Source organism: Pleurodeles waltl, chromosome 7, assembly GCF_031143425.1.
Source record: "Pleurodeles waltl isolate 20211129_DDA chromosome 7, aPleWal1.hap1.20221129, whole genome shotgun sequence".
NCBI lineage: Eukaryota > Metazoa > Chordata > Amphibia > Caudata > Salamandridae > Pleurodeles > Pleurodeles waltl.
In genome coordinates this window covers 1,476,444,920-1,476,465,092 of record NC_090446.1, presented here as the reverse complement: position 1 = coordinate 1,476,465,092, position 20,173 = coordinate 1,476,444,920, and the positions used below count along the sequence as shown (strand labels likewise).

General features: G+C 43.7%; 1 protein-coding gene across 2 annotated transcripts in view; it reads right to left on the bottom strand.

Annotated features, from left to right (window-relative positions):
• Positions 1-20,173, bottom strand: part of LOC138246536 (lens fiber membrane intrinsic protein-like) — a 371,435-nt gene that overhangs the window by 127,764 nt on the left and 223,498 nt on the right. For both annotated transcript variants that reach the window (XM_069201198.1, XM_069201199.1), the window contains exon 2: positions 3,455-3,530. The gene's annotated coding sequence lies outside the window, so the exon portion shown is untranslated. The remainder of the gene's footprint in view (positions 1-3,454; positions 3,531-20,173) is intronic.

The following is a 20,173-nucleotide window of genomic DNA, read 5'->3' as shown; positions in this document are numbered from 1 at the left end:
TAGATTTGGTGACTGGAGGTGGCAGACTGGATAGGACCAGTCAGCAACCATGCTAGGGTAGTTAGGTTTTGCAGGGGGCACCTCTAAGTTGACCCATGGGTACATTTAGGGATAACTCGAATACTGGTACCAGTTTAGATTCATCATTCGGAGTTGTTTGATACCAAACAACCCAGGGTTCAGAGTAGCCATCATGTAGCTGGGAAACTCGTATTGATCAGTGTCCAGCACATGGATTAAAATGGCTGCTCTGTTCTTTCACTATTTCCCAGGTTTGGCAAGGACACAATGGGGGCATATTGCTCATGCAGCTATGCCCTCACATATAACATGGTGCCTTAGGGCTGGAAGGCCTGCCGGAGGGCTGTCTTATCCATAGTGTATGCAGTGCATGGTGAACAGGGCACACAGGCAGTGTGCAATGTCGAGCTTGTGTTTTAGGCTTGCACCAGGACACCCAGCCTGCAATCGCAGTGCTGGGTGCATCTGGATGCATGGCCCTAGAGGGTGGCCCAATCAATGCTGCTGCCCTCAGTGGCTTACCCTTAGTACCCCGTTTCCTGGGTACCTAGGTACCTTTTACTTGGGACTTATAGTGGTAGCTAATGGTGTATCCAATTGTGCCAATGCATCACAACAGTTCAGGGAAAGAGCTCTGGCCCAGGTTACATGGTTAGTAGGGGACCTGGGCAGTAAATTTTTTAGGCTACATCATACCTCAGGCAAAAAGTGAGGGCTAACCATGTAAAAAAAAGGCATTTTCTCACACTTAGAATTTAGACCAGGGTTGCTTTTGGTTCCCTAGTCCGGCAGTGGAGCCAATGGATTTGAAGAAAAGAGACAAGACTGGCTCTTACCACAGAACACAAGGTCTTTACAAATGCAAATGGCTGCTGCATAGAACACATTAGCTTTTTGCATCAGACTTATTATTGCAAGGAAGCGGATTTGGTGGGAGGAGGAGACAAAGGTGCCTTTTGAGTACTACTCAACATAAAGCCCCACCCTCTCCGAGGCCCTACCTCTTCCACCCACACACACTTGATTTGAAGGTCAAGCGCGCAAGCGCCTTGACCTGTTGTAAATACTGTGGGCTTTTAACCATGCCCACCTCACGCCCGTCATTTTCATTTGTTCGTGGGCTTGCCTTTCAAAAATCCTTTGATGTAATTGGTAAATGCTTTACATTTGTCCGCCTTGAGGTGGTTTGGTTACTGCCTTGGTCCCTGACCCTGTTACAGGGATAATTGCACGATTGCCGATATACTGCAGCATGGGCAAACTATTTTTTCTTTTGTCTGTGCTCTGTGGCTGCCATGATGGCCATGGCAATCACAGTGCTCAGACCACAAATTCGATCAACGGTATTGTTCTTAGGTTTCGTCTGCACGAACACTTGCGCACATGCTTGCGTAATTTTTTGTCATTAAAAGAATGTAAAAGGGGCTTGGAACCAGCCCCTTACTTACATGAACTTACCATTGGTCTAGTCCAACATTGCTCTGTTTTACGCACTTCGGATGGCCAGCAGGTTGTCTTTACGTCACTTCCTGTCGTCATCTTCGTCTTCTTCGACAATCTTGCCGTCGAGTTGCCTGTGGGCCTAGTACTCCTTCCGGTCACTTCCTATTGGGCACTGGCCAGTGTACTTCCTGCTGGCTGCGACGCTGAAGATTCTTTTTAATTCCTGCATGCCGTCTTCTTTCTTCTCTGATGTCTTTTTTCTACACTGTCGTCTTCTCTGTCTTCTTTCTTCGTTGCTGTTTTCTTTTTTCTTCCTGCATGCCGTCTTCTTACTTCACTGACGTCTTCTTTCTTCAATGTCTTCTTCTCTGTCTTCTCTCATTGTTGCCGTTCATCTTTTTTTTTTTCTTTCTGCATGCTGTCTTCGGTGTCTTCTTTCTTCTTTACTGCATGCCGTCTTCTGTCTCCTTTCTTCACTTTCTTCTTTGTTCCTTACCCCATGCCTTCTTCTGTCTTCACTCCCGTCAATCTTCTTTTTTTTCCCTTCCTGCATGCCGTCATCTGTCTTCTGTCTTCAGAGTCTTCTTTACTCTGTACCACATGCTGTCTTCTCTCTTCAGTGTCTTTTTTCTTCATCGCATGCCATATACTCTCTTCTTTCTTCGCTGTCTTCGTCTGCCTTCGCTCCCGTCTTCTGTCTTTGCTCTTCTGTCTTCGCTTCCTTCCCACATGCTGTTTCTGTTTTCTTTCTTTTAAGCCACAGCCAGTAGGTGCTGCTGTTGAATTATTTTTATATCTAACTGGCTTAACAATATTAGAAACATTTTATAATAATGTTTGTTTTACAAAATATAAACATTATGATGACATTTTTCAAATATTTTTAAGCCAGTTACATAGAAAAAAAGACAAAGGCATAACCTATTGGCTCTGCCAATGCTTGGTACATTATATGCACTCTGATCTGCTTAGTACACATTCTTTGCAGCAGGCACATTAATCCTGTGCGCTACCTTATGAGGACTCCATGCTTCCACTAGACAAAAGTATGTTCTCTCTCCATAAAGAGCATAAATTGTTAAGATTTATTTTGACATTTTTACATTGCATACACTTTGTGATTTGCCTAGCACACGTTCTTTGCAGCAGGCACTTTTTACCTCTCTGCGCTACCTTATTATGAGTCCAAACTTGCAGGCCTACTAGCCCTTTAGTTATATGCAGGGCAACTGGAATTATGTGGCAGAAATGACCAAATTATGCAGCAGGGTTGACCAATTAACGTGGCAAAAAAAGGCCAGTTATGCATTTACAGTGCCAATAGCTCCAACTCAAGTAAATGTGTTGCAAATGCTTGTTTTTTTATTTGACAAATTTGAAAATGCTTGCAGCCAGCAAGCATGTAGGAGACGACAGGACACGTAAGCATACCGGCAGAAGCCAACAGAAGTGAAGAGCAGCTGGATAGCGGGTGGCTACTTGTTTCTGTAGGTGTTAAGGTTTTTTTAAAGGGTATGTGAGCATAATGCTGCCAGCCACAGTCAGGGGAGCCAGTGGGTGAAGTGGAATGACCCAGTGCCCAAGCTGTATACTATAGTGGGTGGAAGCAAAGAGTGAATGACAATAGAACAAACCAATGGATAAAGAGTGCTGACAAAAAGCTCCTCTGTGTATGTATAATATAGAATCGTTTATTCTGACAAACACTAGTAAATGATATGGGTAAAATTGTCTTAAAAGCCAGAACTAAAACTAATTAAGGACACCTTTGAGTAATTTGAGCTCACTTACAGTCCTTCCTCTCCAGAAGTTAGATAAACAGGCTGCTGTTAGTGCTAGGCAGTGAAACAGTCACATCTTCCACAGTATGAACATAACTTATTTTTAGCGTGTCCTCACTGTTGCTACCTGCTGGTTTTGGTTGTTGGAAAACAGGGAAACCACATAGACAACAACAAATGTACCCACACAGATAAAAAAAATACACTACCTCAGTCCTTTGTTCACGTCCAATGTCACTTAATGGCAGCCTGGAAGCTTTTGACGCTGCAACTTAGCTTCACGTACTATTAAAGAACAAAGAACAGATCAGGCATTTTAATAATCACACTTCAGTAGTAGTTTATGAAGCTTGACTGCCTCATAGATCTCTTCCTTCACACAACTTAATCGTTTGGAGAGCACAAGATCTTCTGTGCAGTGTACTGATGTAGGTGAACAATGCGATAGCCTAGAATATTTAATATAAATTATAAAATCACTCTTTTATTAAGCCTGTCTAGAATGAGTAGCTGTCTGCAAGACCTAGGGGCATACTTATACTCTGTTTGCGCCGAATGTGCGTCAAAAATTTTGACGCACAGTCGGCGCAAACCCTGCCCCATATTTATACTTTGACGTCCGACCCCACGGGCGTCAAAATTCCACCATGTGCGTCATTTTTTGGAAGGGGGAACCAGCCTTGCGTTAATTATATGCAAGGTAGGCGTTCCCTTCCAAAAAATGACTTTAAGGCCTGTGCCCCTTATTTATACTCTGGTGTCATTTTGACGCACAGGTGGGGGTGGGCCTTAAAAAACGGCGCACAGCAGGGCAGGCGTTAAGGGACCTGTGGGCTCGAAAGGATCCCAGAGGTGCCCTCCCCTGCCCCCAGGGACACCCCCTGCCACCCTTGCCCACCCCAGGAGGACACCCAAGGATGGAGGGACCCATCCCAGGGAAGTAAAGGTAAGTTCGGGTAAGTATTTTTTTCCGATTTTGTTTGTGGCATAGGGGGGCCTGATTTGGGCCCCCTACATGCCACTATGCCCATTGACCATGCCCAGGGGACACAAGTCCCCTGGGCATGGCCATTGGGCAAGGGGGCATGACTCCTGTCTTTGCTAAGACAGGAGTCATGTCAATGGAGGTTGTGCGTCCAAAATAATGGCGCAAATCCGGTTTGAGGCCTGAATGTTTCCTCAGACCTGACTTGCACCATTTTTTGACGCACAACCCCCATTTTCACATATGCCGTCGCTGCCTGGTGTGAGTCATTTTTTTTGACGCACACCAGTCCGCAGCGCCGGCTAACGTCATTCCATAAATAATGCGCCCGCATGGTGCGTTGGAATGGCGTTAGCCGGCGGTAAAATTTTTGACACACAACTGCGTTGCCGCAGTTGTGCATCAAAAAGTATAAATATGGGCCCTAGTGTTACCATTTCTTTTACATGCATATTGAGTGGGCTTTTGCTCCTCCCAGAAGAGACCTGCTCTCTCAAGTAAAGCTATTGGATGTTTGATGTATAATTCCACCTCCTGTTGAGTGTCTGCACTGAAATGGATAAGGATCTATATAACATCTCAAAAGTACAATGAAAGGGGACTGAGCCAAGACAGTGGCTGCGTAGGACATGCCTACTGTTCTCTCAAGTTCAGGCCTAATATTCAGCAGCGAGTGCGGGGCCATGAAGGCTCTGGACAGCAGTGATGAGCATCCCTGAGGTTGTGAAGGGGTCCTGCCACGCGGCAGTAAATGGAGCAAGGTAGAACATCACTGGCTCCACAGTTTTTGTTCCAGAGCACTCCTAGTAGCCTAGAAAAGATGAAGGTTGCAATAGGGAGGTGAGGGTGACCCTACATCACTGTGGGCCTGGAGGGTTCCTTGTCCCCTTAGGGGTTTGAAGAAAACATGCTCCCCTGACAGGGCTGAATTTAGTGCGAGAAGAGGCCACAAGAAGAATCATCCACCCCATGGAAAGAGAGATGCACCAGATGGAACTCTGAGGTGCCGCAGGTACGAAACTGTGTGTCACCGTGCAGTCTGGGCGAGCTTCCTGATGAACATAGGGGGATCAGACCTGCCGCTCCACAGAAATAGATGGACCTGAGGTTGCATGCAGGTGAGGATACTGGGATGGCTGTCTGACAGTTGCGGGGTGGTACAGGGCTGCACGTCTCCAGGAAAGGGGATACGCAAAGAGACGCTGCAAGCGGCACAGTAATAATATGCAGACTCATACAGAGAACAGAAGTTTGTCGAGGAGATGGGTCTCACTAAGGCCACCACAAGAACTACTGTGATGTGATCACCCTAATGGAGCACCACAAGGGAGAAGCCGTCACAGTCAAGTCGGCTGGTGCTGTACCTAGGTGGCGCTCAATTACAGGTGCAGGAGAGAGTACACATTTGTCATATGAGTCACCAATGCCCAAATATTGAACACTAGAACAAGGTTTGACTCTGGGTGATTGCTTTGTCTTAGAGAGGGATTTGGCAATCTCTGTGACTGCATACCTTGGTGGGCCCACGTCTTCCTGTCTCCAGTGTTTCTAACAGTGCTCAAGGTTCTGACCAGGTATGAGAGGATCCTTGAGCTGCCTATATTTGCCTACTCATGTCTTGCACCCGTCAGGGGCATGAAGGGCACCTGACCACATTATAGCTGAGATGCTCTGGTGCTGTGTGGTTGTAGCCACTTACATGGCATCAGGATAGTTCATGTCCCCATGTAACCACGCAACGAATGGAGCATTTGCATCCACAAATATCCAGCCCAAAGCAAGGGAAAGATACATTTGAACCTGAGTGACAACCCCACCCCCACAAAAAGGGAACATTGGCATTATTAACTAAGGTCAGGGTTCCACCGACCTGCCTCAGCCCAATGGCCTCTACAAAGAAAAACAAACATTAGCAAAGCCAAGACGTTTGGTGTTGTCTGTCAGCCTTTTTTGTTTGGCAATTCTTGTTTTGTTCTGTCCTGTTTTCTGCAAAATGTTAGTGCAGGAGAAGCTGCCGAGCTCTCATCAATCTAAAAAATATCAAGTAAAGGAAAAAATATTTTTAGGTCCAAAAAGCCACATATTACTGTAGTAATCCCTGACACTAAAGGGAACTACATCCTGTGTAGACATGCTCCTTGTGAAAGGGAAGCATGTTGTAACTCACGGTGATGTCAGATAACAGCTGAACTGGGCTATGGGTGAAAGAAAACTGTGAATGACACAACAACAGACTTATGAATTAAGTTGAGTTGAAAACCCCTTAAAGTAACTATGTTATACACATAGGGGGTCATTCTGACCCTGGCGGTAATTACCGCCATGGCGGAGGTCGGCGGTAGCACCGCCAACAGGCTGGCAGTGCACCGCTGGGCATTCTGACTGCGGCGGTTCAGCCGCGGCCAGAAACGGAAAGTCGGCGGTGTACCGCCGACTTCCCGCTGCCCTTGAGAATCCTCCATGGCGGCGGAGCGCGCTCCGCCGCCATGGGGATTCTGACACCCCCTACCGCCATCCTGTTCCTGGCGGGTCTCCCGCCAGGAACAGGATGGCGGTAGGGGGTGCCGCGGGGCCCCTGGGGGCCCCTGCAGTGCCCATGCCAATGGCATGGGCACTGCAGGGGCCCCCGTAAGAGGGCCCCACAAAGAATTTCAGTGTCTGCTTTGCAGACACTGAAATTCGCGACGGGTGCAACTGCACCCGTCGCACCTTCCCACTCCGCCGGCTCCATTCTGAGCCGGCGTCCTCGTGGGAAGGGTGTTTCCCGCTGGGCTGGCGGGCGGACTTTCGGCGGTCGCCCGCCAGCCCAGTGGGAAAGGCAGAATGACCGCCGCGGTCTTTTGACCGCGGAGCGGTCTTTCGGCGGGAACCGCTTGGCGGGCGGCGACCGCCGTCCGCCGCGGTCAGAATCACCCCCATAATCTTAGTAAAATCAAAAGGTCAAAATAACACTGGACCTAAAAAAAAGTCAATTGATCTGGTGTTGGCTGCCAGCCTCTTGCCTTTGCTAATGCTTTTCTGTAAATCTTTATTATGCCCATATAGAGAAGGTTGAAAAGATAAATAGAGAGGCTTGCTGACAGACAGAGAGGCTAGCAAAGACAGACAGAGAGGAATAGATAGATAGATAGATAGATAGATAGATAGATAGATAGATAGATAGATAGATAGATAGATAGATAGATAGATAGACACACATATGGTCATGTAGATATATGCATAGACAGGTAGATAGACACAGAGAGGTAGATTACAGATAGATAGGATTGCAAAGATAGATTGACCGACAGACAGATAGGTAGATGGCACAACATAGATTCAATTAGTAATATAACAGTTAAATATACATATAAGAACGAAGCGCTGAAGGCAAACTAGCAAGCCATACAAGCAGAACATACAGACTAGATTGGTTTAAAAGTATAGCTACAGTCCTCAATTAAAATACATATGAGTGTAGTTATGAATGCCTTTTCACTGTCAAACGTGTCTCAAAAGAGAAATACTTTGTAAAGGATATATTCAAATAGTCACAATATGGTATACTTAGAAATAGCAATCAGATAAAAAGGCAGTTCAAAAAGGAATTTACAGCATCATCAGTATAATTAGCAGGAGGCAGGAACTCATAAAGCTGGAATGTGTACTGTAATGGTAAGAGGTGGTAGAAAGTATCCATCTATTACATTAGGCTCTAAACACAAAGGCTGTACTAAAGTAATAATTGGTAATAGACAAAAACACTGGCACTGAAGCGAACTGCCTTTTGTGTGGCTGTGCTCCTTGTGAAAAAGCAAAATACAGTCACTCAAAATGAAGTTAGCCAGTGGCTACAGTAGGCTGGCCACTGTCCCTTGCTGTACGCTGTAGAGGGAGGGGAGTGAGCAAAATGTGAATGACACAACAACATACCAATGGATGAAGAGAGCTGGCTGAAAGTCCTTTGAAGTATATTATGCATATACTTTTTGTAAAATCAAAAGATATTGGCTAACGCCGGACCTAAAAGGGATTCTAACATACAGGATATGCTTACCAGAGTTGGATCCAGTGAGCAGATTCACAGCAGCAGGATGCACCAGAGTACAACAAGAGACAATGGTGGTCATTATGACCCTGGCGGTATTACAACATCAGGGCCAAAACTACGGGCGCACCGCCAACAGGCTGGCGGTGCCTCCCGGCGTATTTTGACCGCCGCGGTAGCGCCGCGGTCGCACCGCCGGGGCCGGCGGTTTTCCGCCACAATGGCCCCGGCGGTTGTAATCCGCCAGGGCAGCGCTGCCCAGGGGATTACGAGTCCCCAACCGCCAGCCTTTTTCTGGCGGTCTGAACCGCCAGGAAAAGGCTGGCGGTATGGGGAGTCATGGCACTGGCATGGGCAGTGTAGGGGCTCCCTGACAGGGCCCCATGCGGCTTTTTACTGTCTGCTGTGCAGACAGTGAAAAGCGCGACGGGTGCAACTGCACCCGTCGCACGACCGCAACACCGCCGGCTCCATTTGGAGCCGGCTCCCATGTTGCGGCCCAGCGGGGATGTCCAAATGGGCACCGCGGGAGTGCGACCGCATTGGCGGCCGCACGGCGGTTACCGCCGCCCGCCAATGTTGTAATGAGGCCCAATGTCTCAAAAGATTCTAGGAACTCAGAAGATCAGATCACCAGGTAGTTCATGGAAGAACTATGTAAGAGTTTTCAAGATGATAGAGTTTATCTCTGTGATGTTACTAAAGATTTACAGATGATTAAGTAAGTTGTTACAGCCAGGGACACATGATGCAGTCACTTGAGAAATCTGAGGACACCGAGGAAAATAAATAAAGGCTATGGGCCAACAATTGCTTTTACTGTGTGAGCATAACCTAAATCCTTAAGCACACTTGGAAGATCTAGAAAACCATTCTAAAAGACAGAACATCCAGATCAGGGGAGTTCTACCCCACGTAGATGCTGACAACATTGAACTGTATGTTAAGAGGTTTTTCATGCACATTCTGCCAGGCTTGATCATATCCAAGACGGTCGTCTTGAACTGGGCACACAGGACTGGTCCTTCCACACGTAAGAGCAAATCATAAACACTCATATATAGTGAAAAGTCGGAACAGATGTGTACATTTTAGTGGAAGTTTTTTTAGTAGTAGTATAACCTTGTTTTTAATGAATTATATTTTTAGTATATGTAATTAAAGCCATATATGTGTTTTACTAAGTTCTTTGTGGTACTGTGCTCTTGTTTAAGTAGAAGATTGAAATATGAATGTGTGAGATAGTGTATTGAATGATATGGCCAGTACTAAATCTGATAATTACCAAGGGGAGCTTTTGTGATTTGGTCTAAATAACCCTGTCACCTTGTTCTGGGGGTACTCTTGTCTCTTATTTTAGCCCTTACAAACAAAACAGCACTCCTGATATTTTCACTTCCCTGCACTACTGTTGTTAGCGCTCCTGACCTTAATAAGTAAACTAACAAGGGGACGCGAAAAGGTCGATGAACCTTTTGACTCGCAATTAAGATGGTCTTACCATAGCTCCAGTACATAATCAATAATCAATACACAATAATCAACAATCATTAGTAATCAATAAAATCAATAATCAATGGAGTCAGTAATTGTCACACACCATGACCTTTCAGTCGTGAATAACCACACTTTTAATAAAAGTTTAGAATATTTATTTCCCTATATTAACAATGCTAAGGTCATGTAGATTAATCTCAAAATCAAATGAAGCACATACAAAAACAACACTGGTTGTCCAAAACGGCGGCAGAAACTCAATCTAATCAAAGCTTGAACTACAACACATTCTAGAGTTATGGTGCAAATCAGTAGCAAAGTCAGCTGCGTCAATGAAATGAAGTACATGAAGTTTAGCAGAGAAATCCATCAAGCATTAGTCTCTGTCCTCATAAGTCGGGATCCTTAACTAACGTCAAATTAGCATCAGCATGCTGGGCTTCATGCAAATAATCTAGTAACACAAATATAAAAAACATCTAACTATGGTTCTATCAAAATAGCGCAGTTGGTACCTAGAAAGAAAAAGCAAATATACATAGTAATCACAGTTCAGAATATACCTATCCTTAGGGTGGATCAGCAAAGCAGAATCAGTCTTCTTCCTCAGGACATCAGTCGATCAGCAAGGCATCAGGATTCAGCATCAGAATTTTAAAAGGGCAAAGTCTTTAAGCATTAAAGTTAAGCACGTCTCTAGTAAAGACGCACAAGAAAGTAGTAACCTTTCAGTCAGGAAATTATGTGCAGAATGACTGCATGAAGGCATGGGCAGAATGTCCGAATGACCCTGTATTCTCTCACTGCAGCGTCATTATATTAAAGTTACCTAAACTATCCCCTAATTCCCTATTGTTCAGTTAATTGTACGTTCATGCTCTGACCAATAAAACTAATATCCCAAATCTATGAATTCTAATATTTCTCAGTTCTCAGATTGTTGATTGGTTCGTCTTGCAATGTCCTCATCATCCGGCTTGTCTGTTAACAATATTCTTGCAGCTTCCACTCTAGTCAGTATCTTCATTGTTTTTATCCTGGGAAAGTCAGTCTGACACTCATTATACATAAAATGTTGAATTAGCAAGAACATCATCTTTTAGCAGTCAGTTCACACGAAAAGCTTCTGTTATGAGCACATTTGAACAATACAATAGACATTCACAGTTTAATTCACTTAGCTATTTTATTAAACGTTAAGAAATGCAGCTTTGACATGATTTTGCCTTGCAAAATAGGCCAAGACACTCGCTAAGTTAAGGCCTACAATTAATTAATCTAATGCTTACTGCATAACCCCTAATATGACATATTACTGCATTAGTCTAACATATATTCAAAATTTCATATTATTAAATCATTGATTAGTACATTTCGTTAACATTGGTGGCCATTCTTCGTAATCACATTTTCAAATGTGTGCATTATTTTTCTACGTTATCATATTTTCTACATAAACGTATTGTTCAAAATACATAAACATTCTTTAATAATTTTTATTAAGACACCTGCACTAGCACTGTCCATAAAAGGAGGCAATCCTGCCAGCTGTATGTGATAAATGACTTCTTATTTTTGAAGGAACATGACACACATTTATCACAGCTTATCCACAAATTACTGTCCAAATAACTTGCTCTCTCCAACCTCTCACCTGTTGTCTCAGTACTAAGGATGTCAGCTATTGGTGGAGCTGTCTCTTTTGTCTCATTTGTGAATGGGAGGGTGTCTCTTGGCATGCAAAGTTAATCCACACAAGTTTTTTTGGGTCATTGTTTCTTTTTTTATTTAATTGCTAATTTCAATGTAATGTGTCCAAGGGTTAAAGAAAGTTATTTGATAAAAGGTTACTCTCCCTCTTTTAATTCAAAACCTCTCCTCAATATTTAAGTTGACTCTTCTTCTCTCTTCCATTTAGGTCTTCTTCTTCCTCTTCTTTCCCACCAGCCCCTCAAAAAAAAAAATCACAGGTAACTTTCTCTTCTAGATCAATTGTCTTTCTTTTCACTTGCACCTTTTCTGGTTTCAGTAAGAGCTATGTCTATTACCTAGACTGTTGTCAGCTCTCGCTTATTCTCAGATATTTTTTTCTCTCTGTCTCTTATATTGTTATTTCTTCCTTAGCTATGCATCCAGTACTCAATATGTTTTCTTTATATGTAGGCTTCCTATGAAAAGACATCATACAACTAAATAAATAAACAAACAAAATGATAAACCTGGTCTCTAGCACTCTTCAAAGGCCCTTGTTATCCTTTAAGGTGACTGTTTAAAGAAAAGTCTGACAAAAGAAAAAGTATACTGTACCTTTATACATCTTCAGGGGTGTGGAATTTATTAAAATATCTACTTGTCCAGGGGACAGGTTGCTTCTCAAATCTACTTGTCCTGTAAAAAGATCTACTTGTCCCTTTGGTGCCATGTAGTGTGGCGCCAAATTATGGCAGCAATCTCATTATGTAAGAGCTCTGATAATAGCCTCTCTGATTATGCCAGGGCTACTACCATAGTAGGGCTTGAATACTTGCAGTTTCAATCCCTACTGTAGCAATTTCTTTATTTTGCCACCTTTCTGCAGATCTGCATACTGGGGTTGGAGGAAGCAGTAAGCAATAGTTCCAGGGCTCGAGTGCCTTTGAGTCTGCAAACCTACTAATCTGCATGTTTTAAAGATTTTCACCAGCTTCTCTCTAATATTTTCCCATAATAAGAAAGGTTGGACATTTACTCCTGACAGTGGCAGAATTAGAACTTCTTCCAGGCTTGGGAAGAAAGTGGCTGGAGGGAAAATGAACTTGCAAATGTTCAATAGATTTTCACATGAGCAAATCTACACATGCGTATTTACCCATGCTAAAATACAGTTCACAAATATTTTATAGGGGTACGACATATACCATGGGTGCACTTTTGTGACTTTCTTTAAGAATTTGGGGCCACATGTAGGTAGGTTCAGATTTGCGACCCGCAAATTGCGAGTCGCAAATCCGAATGTAGGATGGTGTCCCTGACACCATCTGTGATTTGCAAGGGCTTCGCAAATGCCCACCTCATGAATAATCATGAGGTGGGTCGCAATTTGCGACCCCCTTGCGAATGGCGGCCCTCACAGGGCTGGTGGCCTGCTGGAGACAGCAGACCACCATGTCTGTGACTGCTTTTCAATAAAGCAGTTTTTTTTTTTTTTTTTTGTAATGCAGCCCGTTTTCCTTAAAGGAAAACAAGATGCATTACAAAAACGAAAAATGAAATGTTTTCGTTTCACTTTTTCAGAGCAGGCAGTGGTCCACAGGACCACTGCCTGCTTTGAAAAAATGTTTACAGTGACATTCACAATGGGGAAGGGGTCTCATGGGGACCCCTTCCCTTATGCGAAAGTGTTAGCACCCATTTGAAATGGGTGCAAACTGCGATTGGTTTGCGCCCGCGTTTGCAAAACAATCCTACATTGCACTGCAAGTCGCAATTAGGAAGGGAACACCCCTTCCTAATTGAGAGTCGCAAACCCGTTTTGCGGTTCGGTAACCAGGTTACCGAATCGCAAAACTGGGTTGGTGCATCGCAATGTGCTTTTTGCACGTCGCAAACAGCGAAAGTCGCTGTTTGCAACATGCAAAAAGCTACCTACATGTGGGTCTTGGTCCCTAATTAGGTCTGGTGTTAACAAAGACATTTTGTTTTTATTAAACTTCTATTTCTCTCTCTTTCGGCTGGCTTTACTGTGAGTGATCGCATTCTGCTCTTCCACAAGGAGCATATTGGCACACAAAGTAGTTTTGTTTAGTGTCAGGAACTACAGTGGCAATCAGTGACATAACGAAACTGGAGGGTGCCCCTTTGCAAAGAATATGGAGGAGCCCCCTCTCCAGAGTCACTCAGGGCAGGTGCTGTGCTGAAGGGGCCCCCTGGAGGGCGGCTGCAGGCCTTTGTTATGCCACTGGTGGCAACGTGTGCTTTTAGAGTTCAAAAACGTTTAGGTTTTTTTTTTGCCAGTGTTTGTTACAATGTTGAGGGCCTGGTAGCTCCCACAACAATAAAGTGTTACAAAAGCCATGTCAAAACAAGACACGCATTGATGAAACTAAAGGACTTATAAAAATATGTCAGATCAGTTGGCTTTGTCAGTGTTTGTTTATTTTCATGCTTCCCATAATCGTGTTGAAAATGGTTACACTGATTTTCCATTAGAAATATTTTTGGGAAATACTAGCATGCATCAAAACATTTTACTAAATGACACTTCATTTGCATCTAATCAGAGAGCATTCTGGGAGCATTATACTTAGCCTCATAGCCTAAACTTTTCAAACATTTGTATACACTTTTATTTTTTTTTGTACTGGAACCAACGTCAGTAGTGAAGTGTGACCTTAAAACACTTATTTACAGCACTCACCCTAATAATGAAGGCTTTCAAATAATGAACCATAAATACAAGTTCGAACAGCATTATTTTTTGGAAACACATTACCTCAACTGCAGAGAGTTCCACTCTCTGTAAACAGGCAGCTAAAGGGTTTGTGCTGCAGAGGTTTGGGCCTACTTGTCCCAAGGACAAAGTAAACATAAAAACTTGTTGCCCTTGACCCCAAACAAGATGTCCCGGGCGATAGGAATTCCACATCCCTGCATCTTATATCCTATTACGTTTGTATATCCAGTGTTGAGCGTTTAGAAATTCCAAAGAAACATCCTGAGTCCCCAGCACTCTTCCACTCCCCTACCCGTTCACACACCTGGGTCAGCCATGCTCCTCCAGGAGCATGGCGGGGCATCTCGCAAAGCTTCCAGGCCTCTTTGAGGTTGATGGACCATTAATTTGTAGCGTGGGTCTCCCACTGAGGTTAGTCCTCACTGTCACCTCCCAGATAGACGCTGTCTTTCCAGGTTCTCCACTGCCGCTCTGTGTCGAAGCTGCCCACCTCTGGGTATCGGGGCACTCTTCTTGCCACAAGTTCTTCCTCTTTGGTCAAACATCAATCACTCTTAAGATTCCCCTATGCTTTCCTTTTCCCCAGCTCACTCAGCGTTCACATACTCCTCTGGCTTCTCGTTCTTACTCACTTTGACTTCCCCTTTTTGTCTGTCCCCTTGTCTTTCTTCTATCTCAATTTCCTCTTCCTCAGGTTCCTGTAAAAGTAGAAATCTGTTTTCCTTTTTTTATTGTGGGCTCAAATATCGGGGAAGAATAGCAGTGTATTTCAGGTATGTCCTTAGTGCTTTCTGTTACCCCTTCCCTCTGTTTCTGTCTGGCAGAGGAATTCCAGCACCCAGTCTGCTCACTGAGGCACTCAGGGGCTGGCTCATGACGGAAAAGAACAGGGCCAATTACAGGCACTACATCAATTAAGGGGTACTCAGCGCACCAGACAAAATAGGTGGCGAACTTTCAGATGCAACGCAACTGGGCCAGGCCATATGCTGAAGTATCTGTTTCCAAGAAGAAAGCAGTCTTTTCACAACTTCATGGCTCTAGACCTCCAACGGCCACCGAATAGACTTGATCTTCATAGAACCAGCCGGATTTCTCCAAGGTGGTGAGACTTGGGACTTTGGAAGGCTCAGGAAGACAAGCTACCAGACAATCTGGGCTACCTGGGGTCAGACCTAAGAGCAACGGCCTTGGATGGGGGGAGTAGGGCTTGTGTCTGATTGCTGAGAAAATGGAAGGTAGCCGTTATTTTCAGTGGATTAATATTGGCTTGTCTGAGCCCCTGATCCTGTGGGGGGTTAGGAGTGTGGGTTCATTTTTATGTTTGAGTTGCTCTACTAGTTGTTTCCAAATGTTTAGGTTTTAGGTTTGGAAGGAAGTTGGGAGACAAAATCCTCCAGACCCGCCTGGTACTTAGATATACAATATGGGATACGCGTTGCCAATGCCGAACTCCATTACTGTGAATTCATTATATGCTCAATCCAGGTAGAACAGCAGACGTTGATAAACTCTAATATGACACATACACTTAAAAGATTTAACCTCAATGTGTGAGAATTACATGCACCAGCAAAATGGCTTTCTGTCCTGGTTCTCCTAAGGGACTCAGAAGCCCAAATTTGCCTCCTGCAGGAGACACAGTTACTCAGGAAGGACTGGACTGGACTCACAAACAGCCTAGGTGGTTTGTGCATCAATACTTTTCTTGTGACCGCAGCAAGAAAGGGGGTGGGGAGAGGGTGGACATGCTACCATGGCTTCCATATAAGTACCTAATGACAGACAGGAGATTTCTCAGGGTCACCATTCCATTGGTGTTACAATCTCCTGAGAGTGAACTAGCAATGATATGGGGAAACCTTAATGTGGTTACAAAAAATGCTGTTGAAAGGTCTGCAACCAGAGAGTGTTATTAAGGGGCTATTAAGGGGAGCTATCCAGGTAGGACAAAGGATGGTTAGCAGATTTTGATCTCATAGATATCTAAAGTGTGTAACACCCAAAGAAAGAGACTTTCAAATATCACTCTGGGTTACATCACACACATGGTAGACTGGACAGGAACTAGGGCACTAGATGGAAATTATGGGATACCTTATTGCAGAACAAACACAATGCCGAACAGATCGCTGAGTCACTCCAACATTTTCTCCAAGATAATGACAAGAAAGCGGTGGAGAACCGTACACTGTGAGACTCTTCATCAGGGACCAATTATCTTCATAGCAGAGAAAGTTAAGAGGGAAAGACGGGAGACAAGAATTGTACTGGAAGAGCAGGAAAAGCAACTAGAGGAGGTACATAAGTGTACAGAGGCAAGACACACATTCGGCACCAGCTGGAGTACGCCCATGCACAATTAAAGTTACTGGATACCAACAGAGCACAATATTCCCTCCTGTAGTTGAAACAGATATACTATAATGGGGGAACAAGGCATGTAAACTTATTGCAGTCAAATTGAGGGCCAGGAACACAAAGTGATCTTCAATTCCGACCAAATTCAAGGCTCTCCACATGAAGGAATTTGAGACTTAAAGGAATTCCAAGATTATTATAAATCCCTATGCACAGCAAAAGAGTGAAATGAGGAAACAATGCTAGACTCAATTAAGGGTACTATATTCACCCGTGTACCACAGCCCCAAAAGGATGGGTTATTTGAGGAATAGCCAAACTAAAGCTGCAAATAGCCCCAACTTGGGTGGCTATCAAAAGCTTTTTTGAAAAACATTTTGCATTACATTGGCTCCACTTTTGACTTGCCTCTAAAACCCCTTTGATATTAACTCCCCAATTATCAACTCTATGCAGGAAGCCTAATTTGTAATTCTTCCTAAACCTGGTAAGGATCAGTCATACTGCTCATCCTCCCTATCACATCAGGTATGGTAGCCCTTGAGTACTACAGACTATTGTCCTGAATGGGTCAATAATTAAAGTCCCAAGTTGGAGTGTAAAACAACCACTGTCCTAACGGAACATGAGGGAAGCTTTTCCTTAAGGAAGAGGAAGCCTCAGTGTCATGCTTCATCATCAGCTACCTCTCCTCACACTGGTAGGACAGTCCCACCAGGGCAGACACAACCTCCTGACGGACTTAGACAGGAGGGAGTTCTTAGATAAAAGCTACTGGACAGAAAAGGGGATCCAGATTCACTAAAAATACCTTGCGGCCAATCGGCGTATCACCTTCAAAAGTGGTGTTCACAGGTATATCTAAAAACAGGGTGTGACGCACTGCTGAGAATAATGGCTAGACCGTCTCAATTAGCCGACATGTTTCTGCTCTCACAAAGAGTCTATGCAGGTCAGGGGCATTTGTCAGGGCTGTCATTTGTCCAGACACAGCGTACTAACACCAGAAACTAATTTACAGGGATGTGGAATTCCTATTGCCCGACGCCTGGGACATATTGTTTAGGGTCAAGGGCAAAAAATGCTCATTTTTATTTTCTCCTTAGGACAAGTAGGCCCAATCACCTACAGCACAAACCCTTTGGCTGCCAATTAACAGACCAGGGAACTGGCTGCAGTTGAGGTAATAGGTGTGAGCATGTGTTAATGCTGTTCCAACTTGTATTTATGGTTCATTAATGAAAAGCCTTCCTTATTAGGGTTAGGCTGCAAATAAACGTTTTATAGTCACACTGCAATACTGACAGTGGTTAAAGTTAAAAACATTGTGCACATACATGTTTGAAACATTTAACAATATGAGGCTAAGTATAATGCTCCCAGAATGCTCTCTGATTAGATGCAAATATTTGCAGAAGCTTGTAAGCAAGAGTGATTAGTCTTTGCTTTCAAAATAAAATGTTCAGAAAAAAATGCAAGTATGAAATTTGATGTGGTATTTCTTTGAAGCGTCATTTAGTAAAATGTGTTGAAGCATGCTAGTATTTCCCAAAAATATTCCTAATGGAAAATCAGTGTAACCATTTTCAACAAGATTATGGGAAGCATGAAAATAAACAATCACTGGCAAAGCCAACCGATCCAACATTTTATGTGACTCTTTTGGTTTTGTCAATGTGTGTCTTGTTTTGACATGGCTTTTGTAACCCTTTATTATTGTGAGAGCTGACATGCCCTCACCATTGTCACAAACATTTGCAAAAAGGAAAAACACGTTTTTTTTGGTCTCAAAAAGCACACATTTCCACCAGTATCATAACAAAGAGCCCAAAGCCCCCTCCAGGAGGCCCACTCAGCACAGCACCTGCGCTGAAGGAGTCTGGGGGGGGTCCCTCCATGTTCTTTGCAGGGGGACCACCTCCAGTTTTGTTACGCAACTGATTGCCACAGTAGTTCCTGCCACTGAACAAAACTACTTTGTGTACCAATATGCTCCTTATAGAACAGCAGAATACAGTCACTCACAATAAAGCCAGCCGACAAATAGAGAGAGAAATTGAAGATTAATAAAAACAAAATATATTAGGGACCCCATTCTTAAAGAAAGTCACAAAAATGCACCCATGTTATATGTCTTTGAATTAGTCGCTTTTATGAATTCACAAGAACTCACAGAAGTAGATCAAGAAATATTTGTGAACTGTATTTTAGCACGAGCAAATATGCATGCGTAGATTTGCTCATGGGAAAATCTATTTAGTGTTTACAAGTTCACTTTCCCTCCAACCCTGAAAGAACTACTTCTCCAATTGTCAGGAGTAAATTTCCAGCCTCTCTCATTATGGATAATAATTAGAGAAGGGCTGGTGAAAATCCTTAAAACATGCAAATTAGTATGTTTGGAGACTCAATGGGATTTCAGCCCTGGAACTACTGTGTACTGATTCCTCCAGCCCCAGTAAGCAGATCTGTGGAAAGGTGGCAAAATAAGGAATTGCTATAGTAGGGAGTGAAATTGTATTCAAGCCCTACTGTATCAAAACCCTGGCATAATCAGAGAGGCTATTATCAGAGCTCTTACATAATGAGATTGCTCCCATAATTTGTCGCCGCAATACATGGCACCAAAGGGACAAGTAGATTTTTTTACAGGACAACTAGTTTAAGAAGCAACCTGTCCCATGGACAAGTAGATATTTTATTAAATTCCACAAACCTGAATGTATCTATTATCAAACTACTCAAGTACTACCTGAGTGATGATACTGGTACAATGACCTTAAATTATAGCAGATACCTGCTCCTGGTCTAGAAAGGCAGCTGAGTCCTTTGTAGTCACACAGTCGTCAAAAGGCTGAACGTAGTTGTGCACGTGTCAAAGGCCGCTTCCAGCCACTAGTGGATAGTGCTCATCCTACTAACTGATCTCTTAGCTGAATATTGATGCCAAACTTTCTCTGGGATTTTGGCAAATCGCTTAGCCCCATGTATTCAGGGATTTATTGACCCAAACCAGGAGGCATTCATCCCAAGTAGATGAATGGCTAACTCCGCAATGTCTGGTCCCAAGCCCAGCTGCGAAAGGAGGTGTGTTATATGTGGGGTTAGCTACCCCACAATGTAAAAAAAAATCCTAGCTATAGAAACGCCAACCAAAAGACATCTCAGCCTTGGCGAGGAAGGAATCTCCTTCACAGAGAGCAATCATGCCATATAGTGAAAGCCAGAGTTCCCTGGCAGCCACAAAGCCGATCCACTTGCTTTCATAGAAGACCGTCATCATCGGGACATGAAATGTGAGGACCAAGTATGAGACAGGCAAGGCGGTCCACGTTGCATGTGAGATGAAAAAATATAACCTTGCTCTGCTTCGCATCAGCGAGAATGTCCCAGAACAGCCAACAGAGCTCTGTTTGGATGGGAAGCCAACGATCCCAGAATCATCACAAGGACCTTCTGTAAAAAGAAAAAGAGGATCAACTTGAATGTAATACAGTGTTATGCACCTACAAATGACAGTGAAGAAGAAAAGGAACAGGGGTACAGCAGACTCCAGTTCATCCTATAGAAAAGTTTTGAGAGAGACATCAGCTTATTTAGAGGGACCTCAGTGCCAAGATTGGAAG